Genomic DNA, 15,869 nt, shown 5'->3' on the forward strand with positions numbered 1-15,869 from the left:
GGCTCCCTCTTCATCACCACTCCTCCACACATGCACACGTGCAGTCACACACACACACACACACGCACACACACACACACACACACACGCACACACGCATACTGCAGAGAGAAGAGACTCTCCTTGTCCCCATGTGGTTGTCTAGTATACGACCGGAGATGACTGAACTGAATACGGTGCTGCTTACTGGAGCATGATCACACACCAAAGATCCCACAGCTAAGGGCCCCTCCAGTGAGCAGCCATTTCACTATAAGACAACAGCTAAATGAACATTATATTGCTTCTTTTTTTCTTTCTTTTATTTCCTTTTTGAAGGTAGTGTTGGGACCTGTGGAGATGATGCAGTATATTTTTTCCCTGTTTTGGACTGGGTAGCTACTGGCCAGTGTGCACCCAACCTCCCATCAAGAATAAGAGAATAAGAATCCATTACTGTCACTGTTAACACTGTCACCAACATTACTGTGAAAATCAGTTTAGCAGCTCTACAGGCAGCGAAAAAGGACACTCAAAAACAGACAATAGGAAACAGTGAACATTAATAAAAGCAATGTAACAACAGTATGTACAGTAGTAAATAAAAACAAGTTAAACAAACTGGATGAAATACTGGTCAGCAGTCAGTACAGAAGTCTAGTCGTTGCAATTATTCATTTTATGCCCACGATCTGGAACTCTTGACTTATTTGGCTCATTGTCACAGGATAATAAAAATGATTTTCTCAAGATAACAGCTATGACACAAAAGCTACGTTCTGTTGCAATTCCATCTTACCTTGACTACAATAACATTTACTGCACTAATCATTTGTGATCTCTCTTTCTCACCTTCTCAGTTCCACTTTAGTCTCTCTCTATTTCTGCTACACCATCAGACTTTAACCCTATGAAGCCTCCCTGTGGTCAGCTAAGAAAACAAAGACCCATGTGTATATCTGTACTCTCAGTTTAGTAATCTGTGCACACAGTTTTGTAAACCATGCTCCGAGATTCGTAATCCGAGCCTGTGAATTATGAATCCATGCCCGTGGATTTGTAAACCGTGACCTCCGACTACAGTCCCTGTTCTCTGAACAAAAAAGCCGTTTGCGCACATGGATTGCAAATCCCTGGGCATGGATTTGTAATTCATGGGCACAGATGTCTAAACCGAGAGCACAGATTTATACATGGGTTAATTTTTATTCTCATCTGACCCCAGGGGGCTTCATGCAGGGTGGCTTGGTAAACCCCTTTATGCCAACAGAGTAGGAGAGTGGATGTATCATAGCTGTTTAGCCTGCACTTTCATAACTAAGGTTTAGAGGTGGATACCTGACCCAGACCTGTTGGGACCCATCAGGACCCATCCGGCCGGGCCAGGTTCAGGGAAATATTTAGAAATTACGTTTGGGTGTGGGTTGGGTTTGGTCACGTTGGCGTTATTTCAGTGAAAAATGATGTACCTACTGTCTCCTCTAGGCAACTTCCTTTATAGTGCTGGCGTTTACGTGACGACACTGAAAGCAACATGCAGGCTATTTCAGGCATAAAATGTAACCTGATGGAGGACAAGCAAAATCTCTGGGTGGGTTCGAACACACAAAAAAAGAATGCCTGTCGGGTTCAGGTTGGGCTTGGTTACTATGCTCTGAGGCTATTTCGAAAATGATTTATACACTTGTACTTAGAGTTGTAGTCTTGTTTATTGTCCATTCTCACAAAATGCATCAATGTGAATTGCAAGGGTCGCTCAGACAAATTGCCTAGCATGTAAGCCACTCAAACCAAATTCCTCCACATGTCAAAGCCTGTGATCATTTTCAAAACTCTCCTGTCATCCTTAAAGACAGGACACTGCTAAGGGACCATATTGTTACCAGGTGAACTAACTAGACAGCAAACAGTTCAGTCATGCATAGCTTAGAAAAAATGTTAAGAAAAAATAATTATTTTGGGACTGATGGGTGGGGCTGCCTTACTGTAACATTTCAGTTAAATACATGATCCAGATCCACAAATCTCTAGAAGTGTGTTATAGTTTAAAAGTGAGTTGCAAAATGTGTAAATGGCCATAAGACTGGGCACATCACACCCAGCGTGATGTATACACTTTCATCCTCTATACCACACCATACAGTAATAATATGTGTTATGCCCTTTGAAAATGAGCAGATGCAGAAATGTTCTGGTAATTTATTTGGTGTAAAGCGAGAATTCTTAACCTTTTTGAAAATGCTGACCCAGTAACCTCTGTGTGGAAGTGGCTTTAATGGTCTTGCCTCTAATGAATGTAGCAGCAATTAGGAGAACGTTGTGAAGCGCACACGCTGACCATTAGTTTGTTAAGATTGCAAGATAATTAAGCTGTGATCTGAAGATAACAGAGAGAAAAAACGGCCACAACAGTGCATACTACTAGTGAAGTCATAGCACCTTTGAAGAGCTTGACGTTGAAGGGCGACATCATCAAAAAAGTGACGTGACCCATTTAACATCATTTACTTAATGAAGTGGTGATCAGAAGTGCAGAACGCATGCAGCTCGAGGTCTGTAAGTACCAGATGTCTTTTTCTGTTGGGGAATGCACCGTCCAGCTCCCCAAACTCCTGGATGTCCAGTCTTGTTATCTGTGCCCTGCATGTCGTCTCCATGTCTGGACACATTGCATTAAGGTGCAGTGTGCCTCCATGGAGTCAACTTTCCAACAACAGGCCCCCTCTCTGAGTGTGTAATGACTTTTGGAGTTCCCTGCTGTGGACTATGTCTGTGTGTGTGTGTATGTGTGCATGTGCCCTGTCGGAAAATACAGCGCTGTGCACATGTGTGTGGCTCTGTGCAGAGGCATAACCACTTGCATTTTGGCTCATGCATACTGATGAGTGAGTGTGTGAGAGGTTTTATGTGGATAAACTGCTGAACCTATTAAACACTGGGGACAGCTTTGAATACATGAAGCCCGGCTGCACCATACAACAGGCAGAGGCAAAAGCCTTAAATCTGAAAATGTGACACTGACGGGTCAGTTGAAGCTCTTAATCATTCACTTTTTATTTACAAAGCTGCAATTTGTTGCAGGGCAATTCTGCTTGCAGATTGATTGCTTTTAACTTTGGCCTATATCATTGCCTGGCATGGAAATATACAGTTCTCACAGACTTTTAAGACATTTGAATTTAGCAATGTAAGCATACACACACAGAAGTCAAATCACAGAAGTAGTGAACAAAGACCAACAGAAATTAAACCCTCATTTCTAGACCCCATTAAAAAAACAATGAGGTTGTGCATTTCAGTTAAAGGTATGTATCATTATATTTGATGATTTAACATGTATAGATAGGACATAATCAGGTATCTAGATGAAAGGTTGGCTAATTACATAGCTCTAATTAAATGATTTGAATTGCCTGATGTTCTGTGCCTGTTTAGCCTCTTTAATGCATCAATTATGAATATTCTAATTGGTCTCTGACATCAAACTACATTAACTTTTGGGTTTGGCCTTTGCAATTCATAGAGAAGGGATTCCCTAAGGCTATCATGCAATGTACAGCTAAACATAAAGTACAACTCATTCTGAACTCACTTTGTCTGTAGGCCACAAATGTTATACACACTACGCGCTTCACAGAAAGCATAAAACCTGATCTTAGCTGTTAACTAACTGACTGATTATTGCAGCATTATCATTTTTCATTTCATATTTTTCACATATTTGAACTGTACATAAGGTCTGAGTTGTGTCCCATTAACATAGAACTAATAATAATAACTTATAATGATAAAAAAAAAAAAGTATCTTCTGCTTTGTCATATTAACACAATACATTTCTGGAAAAGAGGTCAGACTCCATAAAAACAGAACAGATTGCCCTTGTGTTCAGGTGTTTGTGTGTTTTATCCCAGTTGAGAATCTTTCTAGTAATTCTGCTTTCAGGTGATTTCCCCCTTAAAAGAATGTTCACCCAAACATGAACATTTTATGTCATTATCTACTCAGCACAGCGCCAGTTGAAACACAGATGAAGTGTCTTTGTCCTTAAACCATACAGGGAGGCAGCTGCTGCAACTCTGTAGTGGCGCTCTTCAAAATGTCAGTGGGGAGCCTTCCATGCTTTAGAGCTCCAAAAAGGGCACAAAACAAAAAAATTACTCCATATAGTTGACGATTTGCACTACATAACAATGTAAATATAGTTCTTTTTCACTTATGAAATCGTTTTGCCTCAGAAGACCTGCATCAATCTATATGAGCTTTATATAGAGTCATATAATAAAAAGCATATCCTCTCTTTTCATTTGTTTTGGAGAAGGCCAGTTGTGCTTGCTCACTTCCTCCCGGTGTGTTGTATGGACAAAATTTTTGTTTTTGCGTGAACTGTTCCTTTAAATCTGAACTCCATGGGATCCCAGCCCGTGCCTTCCCTGATGACTTCCCTGATAATTTGTGGCAATTTTCTAAACCTCTTCAAAACCTTACAGCTCCAATTTGTTTAACTGGAATATATGCAGCATCGGATTACTGTACAGCTCATCAGGAAGCAGGGATCTACTGGGCTTGTGCTGGTATGAGTAGTGTAGTAGCACTATGCATATGCTGGTATCATATTTCTTTGTAGTAAGATGGCACTGGGTTGAGGTGGGCTGGCCTGTCCTCCTGGGTGGCTTGAAGGTCAGCAGAGGCTGGTGTGAGCCCACAGGGCGGGCCTGTCAATGTGTCTCCTCCTATCACTTCTTTATCATTATAATGATGAGGTATGGGCTGTGCACAGGCTGCAGGTACACCAACACATTCACTCATGCTGGCAGGCAGACATACACGCGCGCACACACACACACACACACACACACACACACACACACACACACACACATGCTTATAGGATGTGGCATTTGTGTTTTGTCTTGTTTTGATGGCGTCTTGTATTGACGCCCTCGGCAGGATGTTGTATTCTGACATTTTGTTTGCTATAATTGGCTAGCGGGTGGGGGTGGGGTTCACAAACATGTTCCACAAGTTTTCATTTGCTGGTGGACTCAAATTCATTGCATGTTTGTTTAGCATCAGTGATAATGCCTGATGAGGTGAAGGCCGCAGAAGATGAAGAACGCCGCTCCTCGCAGGTCACCTCAGAGTTTATTATTGTGCTTATACTACGGCTCGTTGCCAACAATTGAAAAATAGGGAATTAAGAGTTCATGGAGCAATATGCTCTGAAAATAAAAATGATCGGGCGGTGTTATTTTTGAAGGGGTCAGAATAATATTCAGAACAGCCTAGCAACAGAGACACTACAATAGGTTTTAAATAAACTGAATGTGTAGTTGACCTTTCTCACAGCAGCCATTTTGACACGAAATAGCAGGGTAAACAGTGTTACTAATAATATTAATTGAGGTTCGCTCCATTTAGGCCTAACAGAGCCAGGGTCCCAGTGCTGTGTGTGCAGGTTCACTGGAAAGGCTGTGGTACAATTACATGGAATGGATCTTCAATTAACGTCATTTGCAACACTGGTGTTTACCCTGCTATTTCATGTCAACATGGCTATGGACTATGTTTGATTCAGATTCAGCTATTCCCGTGGCCAAAATTGCATAGTAGCAACCCTCAAACACATTTCATAAATGTTAACAAGCATGTTATATCTCCGGGTGAATAATAATAAAAAAAAACAAAAACAAAACAAACAAACAATAAAAAAAACAATTTTAGGAGAATGAAAATGACACTTCAGCGCTGATGTGCAGCAGAGTGAGCCAAGACTCTGACTAATGTCATCAAGAGACCACCTTGCAGCTCCTCCACTGACAGTAAGGGAGTGTTTGTGTACACAGAGATAGCACCCAGGGTGATTCTGAGTGGATCAGGACATATTTTCTGGTTCATGCAGTTTGGTCGCACAGCGAAGTGAGACTCATTTGGATATCAGAGCGCAAAGCAGCTCCAGGCTTTGCTGCAGGATGTCCTTGATTACTGCCTGTGCGCTCTGGTTTCAAGCTCCGCCGGCGGGTCGCCCGTGCTCACAGATGCAAATAGCTGAGATGGCCGTGAAATAACATACTTGAATTGTTTTTTGGGCTGGAGTTTTGTTTTAGCGACCCGCATAAGCACATGAGTGCCTCTTCAGCGTGGCCTGCACTGTGTGTGTGTGTGTTTCCGCCAAAGTTTCCCTGATGTTTCAAACTGTGTTATCTGGCAAAATCATCAGAGCACACCATAAAGCCTGTGGGACCACCAGCACCACCACCGGGGTTTCAACTCGCTGCTAACATCACTGAAAGAAAAAAAAAAAGACTGAAAGAGAGCAACACATCATCGTTTTCCACTTACAAATCTGACCATCTGCTGAAATTACCACCTTCCCTTGGCATCTGCCTCGTTAAAGACAAAAGCGCACTTGAAAGAGGTCGGGTTGAAAAACAAAGAAGTACACAGACCCCTCGTCATTTTCTCGGAGCCTTGGGGCTGCAAGTTTATGGCCTCAGTTCCTGCTTTGTAAACAAGCGCCAAACAGCCACAGTCACCGCTCGGCGCAACACCACTAAAGAGAGGGCTTTACTCTGTGTGTGTGTGTGTGTGTGTGTGTGTGTGTGTGTGTGTGTGTGTGTGTGTGTGTGTGTTTGTGTGTGTGTCTCCAATAAATGTGCATCTGTGTGTCTCTAATAAATGTTGGTTTGTTTGTGTGTGTGTGTACTGGTGACTGTGTATGCCTCATGAATGTCTTAATTGATTGTGTGCATGTCTGATAATGAATGTGTGCGCATGTGTGTGTGTGTTCAATTGTCCCTGCAGTGTAAAGAAAAGAAAGAAAGACATTCAGTATACACACTGTCGAAAAGAAAGCAGAATTTTCTCTGTGTCTTTGTGTGGAGCAGTTGGCATTTTTGTTTGTTTTCAACGTAAGATAGGATTATAGTAACACGTTGGGTCAGTGTATGTTGCGAAAAGTGAGACAATTGTGCATCTTTGTGTCAAAAGAGGAAACAGAGATTTGATGAAATGAGTAGGACAAAAATGACATTTTTAAGAGTGCGTGCAGACCAGGGAGCACTCAGTTACAGTTCAGCTGCAGCTGGGAGGAAGAAGACAGGGCCTATTTAATCCAGACAGCGAGAGACACAGAGAGAGAGAGAGAGACAGAGAGAGAGAGCAGGCAGGAGTGTGGGGGAAGGGAGCAGCGATGGGTCTCTGTCACATGTCCTCTCTGCACCTTGCGCTGCCAACGCCTCGCTCTCCTCTGGTGTTGCGGGAGACATGATGAATACCCAACACCCCTTCCCCCCGCCACATCCAAATATAACGCGCGAGCTGTCACGAGATGAAATGGCGTCAGACAGCTGTATCAATGATGAATCAGTTGTGTCAAAATACGTGGCGAGGAGCGATTACGGACAACAAACAAAAGCACCATCAATCACAGATGAGCGAGGCATTGTTTTTAGCACTCAGGTGTCATTTTTAACATACAGCGTGTAATTTGTAGCCGATAACGCTCGATGAGGTATCCCAAGATGGGGAATTAACAAGATGGAGGTGAAGAACGCCACAGCGCATGGAGGAATGGCGTTTGCCTTTGCCTCCGCTTATAGCATGGCCACTTGCCATCAATAAAAAAAAAATAAAAATAGGGAGACTTAATGAATTTAGTGGGTGATATACTCTGAAAGTAAACATTTTTTCTGCCTGTGCTATTGTTGTACGGGTCAGATCATTAATCTAGTTAAGTTTAGGCCGGGTTTCCTCAAGTTAGACTAAACAGGGATGGATCCATTTCACAGCAGGGATGCAAAACTCGACGTAACACTGGTAGTCACTCAACTCCAGAGTGTGTGTTTTTGGAGAAATGGGTGTTTTTGGACATTTGGGCTTTTGATCCGATGGCACATTTCGAACTATTGGGGTTTTGGAATAATGGGCTGTCAGGCTAATTGTATGGCACTGATGCAACCAGCGGATTTGGGAACATTATTCAAATTGAACCATGACATTACAGACACTGAGGATTTGGAGAAATCGATTAAATACAAAACAGATCTACACAAAAATGGCTTGCCTAGTTCAAGGTCGGTATTCATATTATGCTAGCGTTAATTGCTGGAAAATACTCACAATAGCTTTCAGGCAATCTGGATTTTGGCTGTCAGTTAACGTAGTTAACTAAAGATAAACTCACCGAATAAGTGAAGCTGTTTGATATTGGGTAACCACATTAAATTTTATTTGACCTGAATATATTAGAGACAATTTGCAAACACCCTCCAGCCAGTCGGATTCAAGTATTCGCAGTGGAAATGGTATAGATGGTATAATATAAATTGTATCATATGGGTACTGGATGGATGATAGCAACTAGAAAGTTTCTAACATGATAATAATTGTACTTTTAATATGAATACAAAGTGCATCATAATCAAGAGAAGTATTCAGTTACAGCATCAAAACAGCAGTGCAAAAGGTACAGCAGTGATGAAAAACAAACAGAAATAACATTAAGTGGCATAAATTACCACATACATACATAAATAGCTAAATAAATGTTAATGTATAAATTTGCACTCCTGATTTGTCGTGAAAGATGGCCTGAACTTGCGTCAGACCGTAATTAGCAGACAGTGGGACGCTCTGTCTGCATAGAACGAGCTGAATTGTGTATTCATTTGGCCCTGAGGAGCAACTGGTTAATAAACACAGTAGGACAGTCTGTGAGCCCCCTGGGGAGGGACTGACACTGCTGTCACACACACACACACACACACACACACACACACACACACACACACAGTGCAGGCACACTCATGAAGACACCCACAGGCACGTGTGCAGGGCAGGCATACAGACTGAAGAGAATGCATTCTCTCTCTCTCTCTCTCTCTGTCTCTCTCTCTCTCTCTCTCTCTCTCTCACACACACACACACACCAGCTGAGAGCATCTCTTGCCAGTTGGCCAGGTGAGGCTTAAATAACTATCTTTTTATTTTCGCTCACAAAAGGCCACAGACAAACCTGGTAGAAAGGCTCAGAGCAATGTGGAGACAAAAGGACACCTGTGAGGGATTTTAACACGAAAAACCGAGCGTTTGACTTTTCTTTGACTCCCTTGTGCCCTTGAAAAAAAAAAACCTGTGAGGGATTTTAACTGATAATATATGTGCCTCACATTGTAGCCTGCTTTAGCAGCTATTTTTAGCTCCTGGTGTCTTTGCACTGCATAAATCTTCCACTTAATGTTAAGAATTTCCTCTCAACTTTAAGAACATATTCTATGTGGTGTTGCACAAAATCAATATTTGAAAAATTTTGTAGCAAAATGAGATGTTCAAAAGTAAAAAAAGTAAAAAGCCTACACCTGCTATTACAAATGAAAAAGCAAAAAATTAAATGTGGTTTTGACTGACTCATTTTTGAACGAACAAATGAATGAATGAATACATGAATAAATCAAAGGATTCAGCATTCTGGAAATAAATGAATCATTTTTAAACATGGGCAGTTTTGTCTTAAGTTTAGAAATGAATTGAACTTTAATTTTCATAAGAGGCAGTACAAATGAGCTGAGATCTTGTTTGAGTAATGCACTCCAGTGATATATGCGGTTGATCTCTGACACTCAGACATATCCAGTGGACAGGCTAAACAGAAGGAGAAGAGGAGCCAAATCAATATATTTACGATGCCAGTGATCCCTGGAGTCAATATATGGACGGATGGCTCTCTTAACAGATTACAGACAAAATTAATCAATTACTTCATCACCCTTCCAAACAGCTCCTCAGCACGCTTGTCTATCCAGAATACTCTGTCAAGACAGTCAGATGAGCCCCATTGTATGAGAACAAGATAGAGTCTGAACTATGTTAAGCTTTGGGAAAAAATATATTTTGAATGTATTCTCAATTTTGCTTGTTTGCACCTTTTTAAACGTAGACATTTATGGATTTAAGCTTGTTTCCTACATTCAAAAATGCCATCAAATATTTTAGACACCAATTTGCCCTCATACTGTCATGCCATATATATGCTGGACAGAAAAACGACAGCGAAAACAGACAAAACCACAGACAAAAATACAAAATACTGTCTAGATGGTACATTTTAACCATTATTTTTCCAGGGAAGATTAGCTGTGGACATCAGGCTGTTTATAGCGATCCTTTGGTTCACGTTCAGTTGTGTGGCACAGATTTCTGTGGCATGTGAGCAGCCCAGTACGACCACAGTCCTCCACTGTGGGAGATAAACATCTTGCTAAAGGGCAGCACAACGTTAGGGGCGAACATTACTCATTCTCAGTCTTTCCTCCTAGTTTTTGCCAGGCAGTTTGGAAAATTAGAAACGGCATGTTGCATGTCACAAGCCTGCTTTTCTAACCTTTAGGCTTCTGCTGCCCTACTTGCAAACTTTGACTCAGACAATCATTTTTTCCTGCTTATAGTAATTAAATGACTAAAATGTAATGTGATGTATGTTTGCCTGCCAATGTGGATCCTTATGGCTGCAAGCTGAGTTCCATGTAATACATACAATGTGATGTAATATGAAATGTAAATGTGATAAATCCAGACCTTAAGGCAATACTCTGATATTTTGGGCGAATACCATTTTGCCAGCTTATCCAGACCGAGGCAAGACATTTTATATCATTTTCACCTCCGAACGCCCAGTGGTTCTGTTCCTATGGGTAGCATTTGGTATTAGCTTAGCATAAAGACTTGAAGTCAATGGGAGTCATTAGCCTTGGTCCATCAAAGTGAAAGAATAAACCTTACAGCAACTCCAAAGCTGTCTTATTTATACAGTAAATCGAGAGGCGTTTTAGGAAGTTCATTACATTTATTAAGTTAATTTGTGCCAGATCTGACAATAACATTCGTGGTGCATGGATCACTGTGATAGATGGAAGGATAAACGTCTTCAGCAGTTACAGTTCCATAATATAACTTCTCCTGAAACAACTCTTGTTTTATTTAAAATAAAAAAAAACAAAAAAAAAAACAAGAGGTGAAAATGGTGTTGAACATCTTGTCTCAGTCTGGGTACGTCAGAAAAAGGATATTTTGCCAAAAAAAAACATCAGAGTATTCCTTTAAATATGGAAAACCCTGCTATACTGATGCAGGGTGGGTACAGGGTATTGGGCTCCTACAATGTCTGCTATCTACAGTGATGACAAACCATTTGAACTATATGAAGATGTGTTTTTGTCTGGACTGAGAGGTTCTCCCGTCAGGGGACTACCAGGGCTTCCACTGCATGCACTCCAGTTGCGATGACACAGAAAAGGGAGCCGTGGCACAGAAAAAAAGGCGGCAGAGATTGTAGCCTAATGGGTTAGTGTTCCAGTAGTGTGCCTTTCTGCACCAGGAGCTGATGTGATGTAAGGCCACACAACAGCGGCTTTCAGCCAGCAGTGTAATCGTACCCTAGTCTGCATTTATAGCCCACATGCGCTGACAGAGTCTCCTCACATATTCATGTGCTGAGGGAAAAGGATTTTGTTGCTCTGAGAAACTAGTAAAAGTCAGCCGTTAAATCTTTAATGGTCGCTGCAGCGTTGAACTTTCGGGATGAAGGGGACGGACGAAGGGAGGCAAGAGGAACAACCAAGTGGAGGGACAGAGAGAGAGAGGAGGGAGATGTGAATGCATCCTCATGTTACGGCACTGAAAAAAACAAAAAAACAATACACAAGGGGAGATGGAGCAAAAGAAGAGGCACTTTGGCATTTTCTCCAGGGGTCTCTCTTTTTCATAACATGATGCAAGAAGCCTCTCTGTCTCCTCCGTGCCCTCCAGCACCACCTCCCTCCCTTCTTCAATTACATAAATAAGGGTAAACATGTACAAATAAGTGTGACGGGCATTGCTGGATCTGAAAAATGGGAGCTTGGAGAGGTTTTATAAAACGTCTTATCAGCCTAAATCAGTGGCCCCTTCCCCCTGAAACGTTATGTATTTTCAGGATTTAAAGCATATTAGCTACATTAGAATAAGAGTTACAGACTGAGGTGTCATGCCGTGTTGATACTACCTATAAGAAAAACAGGAATTCAAAATTTGGGTTTTGACTCTGTGATGAGGTATTGATTCTTGTGTCATCCTTGCTCCCTAACCCCTTTATTTTTTCACCACTCCCTCTCCTAAAAGGCACCATGATGAAGACGCTTAGGCTTGAGGAGCGCACCCTTTGCTGCTGTCATGTCACATGATTTCTGGGCAAACAGTCGGGTCTTCCAGCTGCTCGGGGCAACTACAGTGCAAAGTCTCATCATGCAGGTTTAATTATAGAGAGCAGAGAATGGGGCGAGGGCACATTTTGGTCAAGCCAAGTTAATAAGTAAAACCCTACCCCATTAGAATTGGTGATGAGAGTTGAAATAAGTGCGAGGCCAGAGACGGTCCTGTTGGATGAGTCAGTATGTTTTTATTTATTTATATGTTTTCAAGCTGGCGTGCCAATCAAAGTGCAAATTCACAAAGCCTTTAAATTTTAAGCTTTTAGCTGACTCTTTCATCCACAGTGACTCACAGTGAGTAAGCAGCTAGTGGTTCAGTGCCTTACAGGAGAACACTTAGACAGGACACGTCACGGTTAATGGACACACACACACACACACACACACACACACACACACACACACACACAGACAGACTGTTATTGACCAAAACTGTGACGTTCAAGTCACAGGACGGATGCATCTGCCAGAGAATTTGTATTTCATTGCAGTATCAGCTACTTGGCACAGCTGAGTGTGAACATCTTGAAAGAGAAAGTCAGTGAGATTAGTCAGATTGCTCAAAACCTGCTTAAAAATAGTACCCATAGTCTGATGAAACACAGCTGCAGCTGAAACACTACGGGATATTTGGAACAAACCTCTGCTGATGTTGAACACATTCTCCAACTTGCAGTGTTCAGCCTTTATAACCATTTATGTGTTCATCATTTGTCTTTGTCTGTTGATTTTTGGCTAAAGAGCATGTGAACTCAGTGCTAACTGGATACCAGACTTTCCTATCAACACATAAACATACTATGAAGATTTTGGCAGAAAAAAAAAAAAAAAAAAACTAAACTAAAAATGCTCTCCTACTTGTGGAAATATCAGATTCAAGAAGATTAAGGAATTGTTACTGCCACACAGCTAGCTTGGTGGTATTTGTCTTCAGATTAATCCAGATCAATAGCAAATCCAATCAGTGGACACTTGGTTTAAGAGCTATCTGTCTACTGAATTTCATCCAAATCCCTTTACAACGTCTTAAGACATCTTGAGAACAAACAGACAGACGGGATGAGGACATTATCTCCTTCCAACTTCAGTTTCATAAAACGCCAACGTTTGTGCACAATTGATTGAATATAATATTTCCATATCTGCATGTTTTATTTACTGCGGCTGTTTGACTGATTTTCAAGACTGAGGTTTGTATATATATGTACTTGTCTGTGGTGCTCCACAATATGCTATAAAAGTCCTATTACACACCAGTGCTTCACTCCAGAAATTATTTTTGGCAGTACCGGGCAGCATTTAGGCCACATGACTCCACGGCCCTCCACTGAAACCAGTACAAATTAAATTCTCTTTGTGAGGATGCAGGGCAGCCCACCACGCCTCTACAGCGGTAGTGAAAACGCTGAGGTATATCGGGGGTCTTAGCCCGCTGTGATGATCTTCTTATTCAGCCACAGCGGGTTTGTCCTGGAGTGAGTTGACGTGCCCTCTAATCGCCACGCCACAACAGCTGCACTGGCTCTGGGCAGGGCCGTGCCATGCCACGCCGAGCCGCTCCATGGGGGTTGAAGTTGTAACCCACATCTTTAATTTGGGATATATCTGAGGGACTTAATCACAGGGCTGGGAGAGGCTGATGTAAACTGATGGCCATTCATTACCTTGCTCTCTGCTGCTGCCCGACTCACTCTCTCTCTTTTTGTCTCTCTTTGACACACACACACATCTGCGTGCGTGCCTCCACACACATTCCCCTGCACACATGCACGGGTGTGTATGTGCGTGCAAAACAAGCACATGTTCACACTTGCATGCTCACATGTTGAATCTTTCATTTACATGGGCTAATTTGGTGTACATGAGATTCAGAGGAGTGCAGGTTTTTACGCACACACACACACACACACACACACACACACACACACACACACACACACACACACACACACACACTCACACACACACACACACACACACACACACACACACACACACACACACACTGTACTGCTGTTTCTCCTCAGGGGCAGTAGTGGATGCCTCATCTCATCCCATCACCCGACTCTCTCCCGCTCCTCCTCCATCCCCCCCCCCCCTTCCTCTGATTCAAAATGAAATGAAGGCCAGAGACACTCCTCTTCATCATCTCCCTTTCCTTTTTTCTCCTCTTTCACCTCTGTTTCTGCTGACTCTCCTCGCTCGACAGACAACTTGACAAGGAGAGATGGCCGCAAATGTTGGTGCAGTCTAATTTTGAGAGAAACTCGTGTCTGAAGTCCATGCCCTTATTGCCAATTATTTCACAATATACTGATGTAACACCGGGGTTGTGTCAGCAATAGGTCTGTCCTTCCCAGTGGGTCTACTGGGAGGATGAGTAAGTGCTTGTTCCTAGTGAGTGCAATGAAAATTTGGAAACCTCATCTTACACTTGCCTCTCACCAGCTGCTCTCCTCTCTTTGTAGGATTAAACCACTGGCATTTCACATTATGTGTACTGTTGGGCGCAAAGGAGAATAACAAGAAATCCCAGAGGGAGAGACAAGTGAGAAAGGTTATGAGTTTGATTCAGACCTATGACGAGAGCTTGCAAAACAAAACTAAAAGATCAAAAATTCACAAAGAAGGTCATAGAGAATGTATTTCATGGAACCATGGAACATTTTTTGAAAAGCCCATTCATATTTTCTATTAGGATTCAGATTACAAGCCAAACACAAAATGAGATCCTCTGTTTATGGTCTGTATTCATTTATGACTGTGTAGGAATGGATGTTCTCTCTGCTCAGAGCTAACAGCATGGGGCCGTGGTAGATGAGTGCTGACATTTTGGTTGTGACTATCAGTGTTCATCACATTACAGCAAATGCATGTCTTGTGTGCTATTTTAACTCAAGGCTCCACTCTAATTAAAAAGGGCATTTTAAGGGTTCTTTGTTGGCTCTAAGGGATCCAGGTGGACCCAAAATCTGCCTAGCCAGTATGTGACTGACCTACAACAATGAAATGTTGCTGAAAATGTTGTTATTTAAATGTTGAAATAATATTTAATGCTAAACAATTGTAAAAAGGTTAACAAAATACTTAAAAGGTCTTTTACATTGAATTTACATAATGTCTTCAACCACACAAAAAGTCAAATTCTGTCCTTTGAATCATTATTATTATTATTATTTGAATATCTCAGTGCTTGAAAAAAGATGTTTCAACAACATTGTGATTTTAACATTGATTCACTTGGACACCGGATTCAACAGTGATTCAACACGACCCCTTACGTTGAGTCACCTGTGAATAAACCTTGAAATGCCGGCTGGGCGTTTCTACCAAGAACTTCAATTAAAAGGCTCTTTCTAGCGTGCAGACACAGGTGACTGCATTGCCAAGCACAATCCTGTGTCACTGAAATGAGGTGGGGGGAGGGAAGGTGAAAATAGGTGAAGGGAGAAAAAAATCAGACGGAGCGACAGGGAGGAGTGAGGGACGGTGGGAGGAAATGTGGAGGAGGAGGAGATGAGGAAAGGGAAAGAGAGGAAGGGGAACCAGAAGGAGGTAAAGGGTGGGTGCTGAACAGAGCTGGGTATTGGCAAGGACTTCATGATACAATACATATCACAATAAATGGGTCACAATACGAATTATAT

The sequence above is a fragment of the Myripristis murdjan genome, chromosome 5, assembly GCF_902150065.1.
Source record: "Myripristis murdjan chromosome 5, fMyrMur1.1, whole genome shotgun sequence".
Lineage (NCBI taxonomy): Eukaryota > Metazoa > Chordata > Actinopteri > Holocentriformes > Holocentridae > Myripristis > Myripristis murdjan.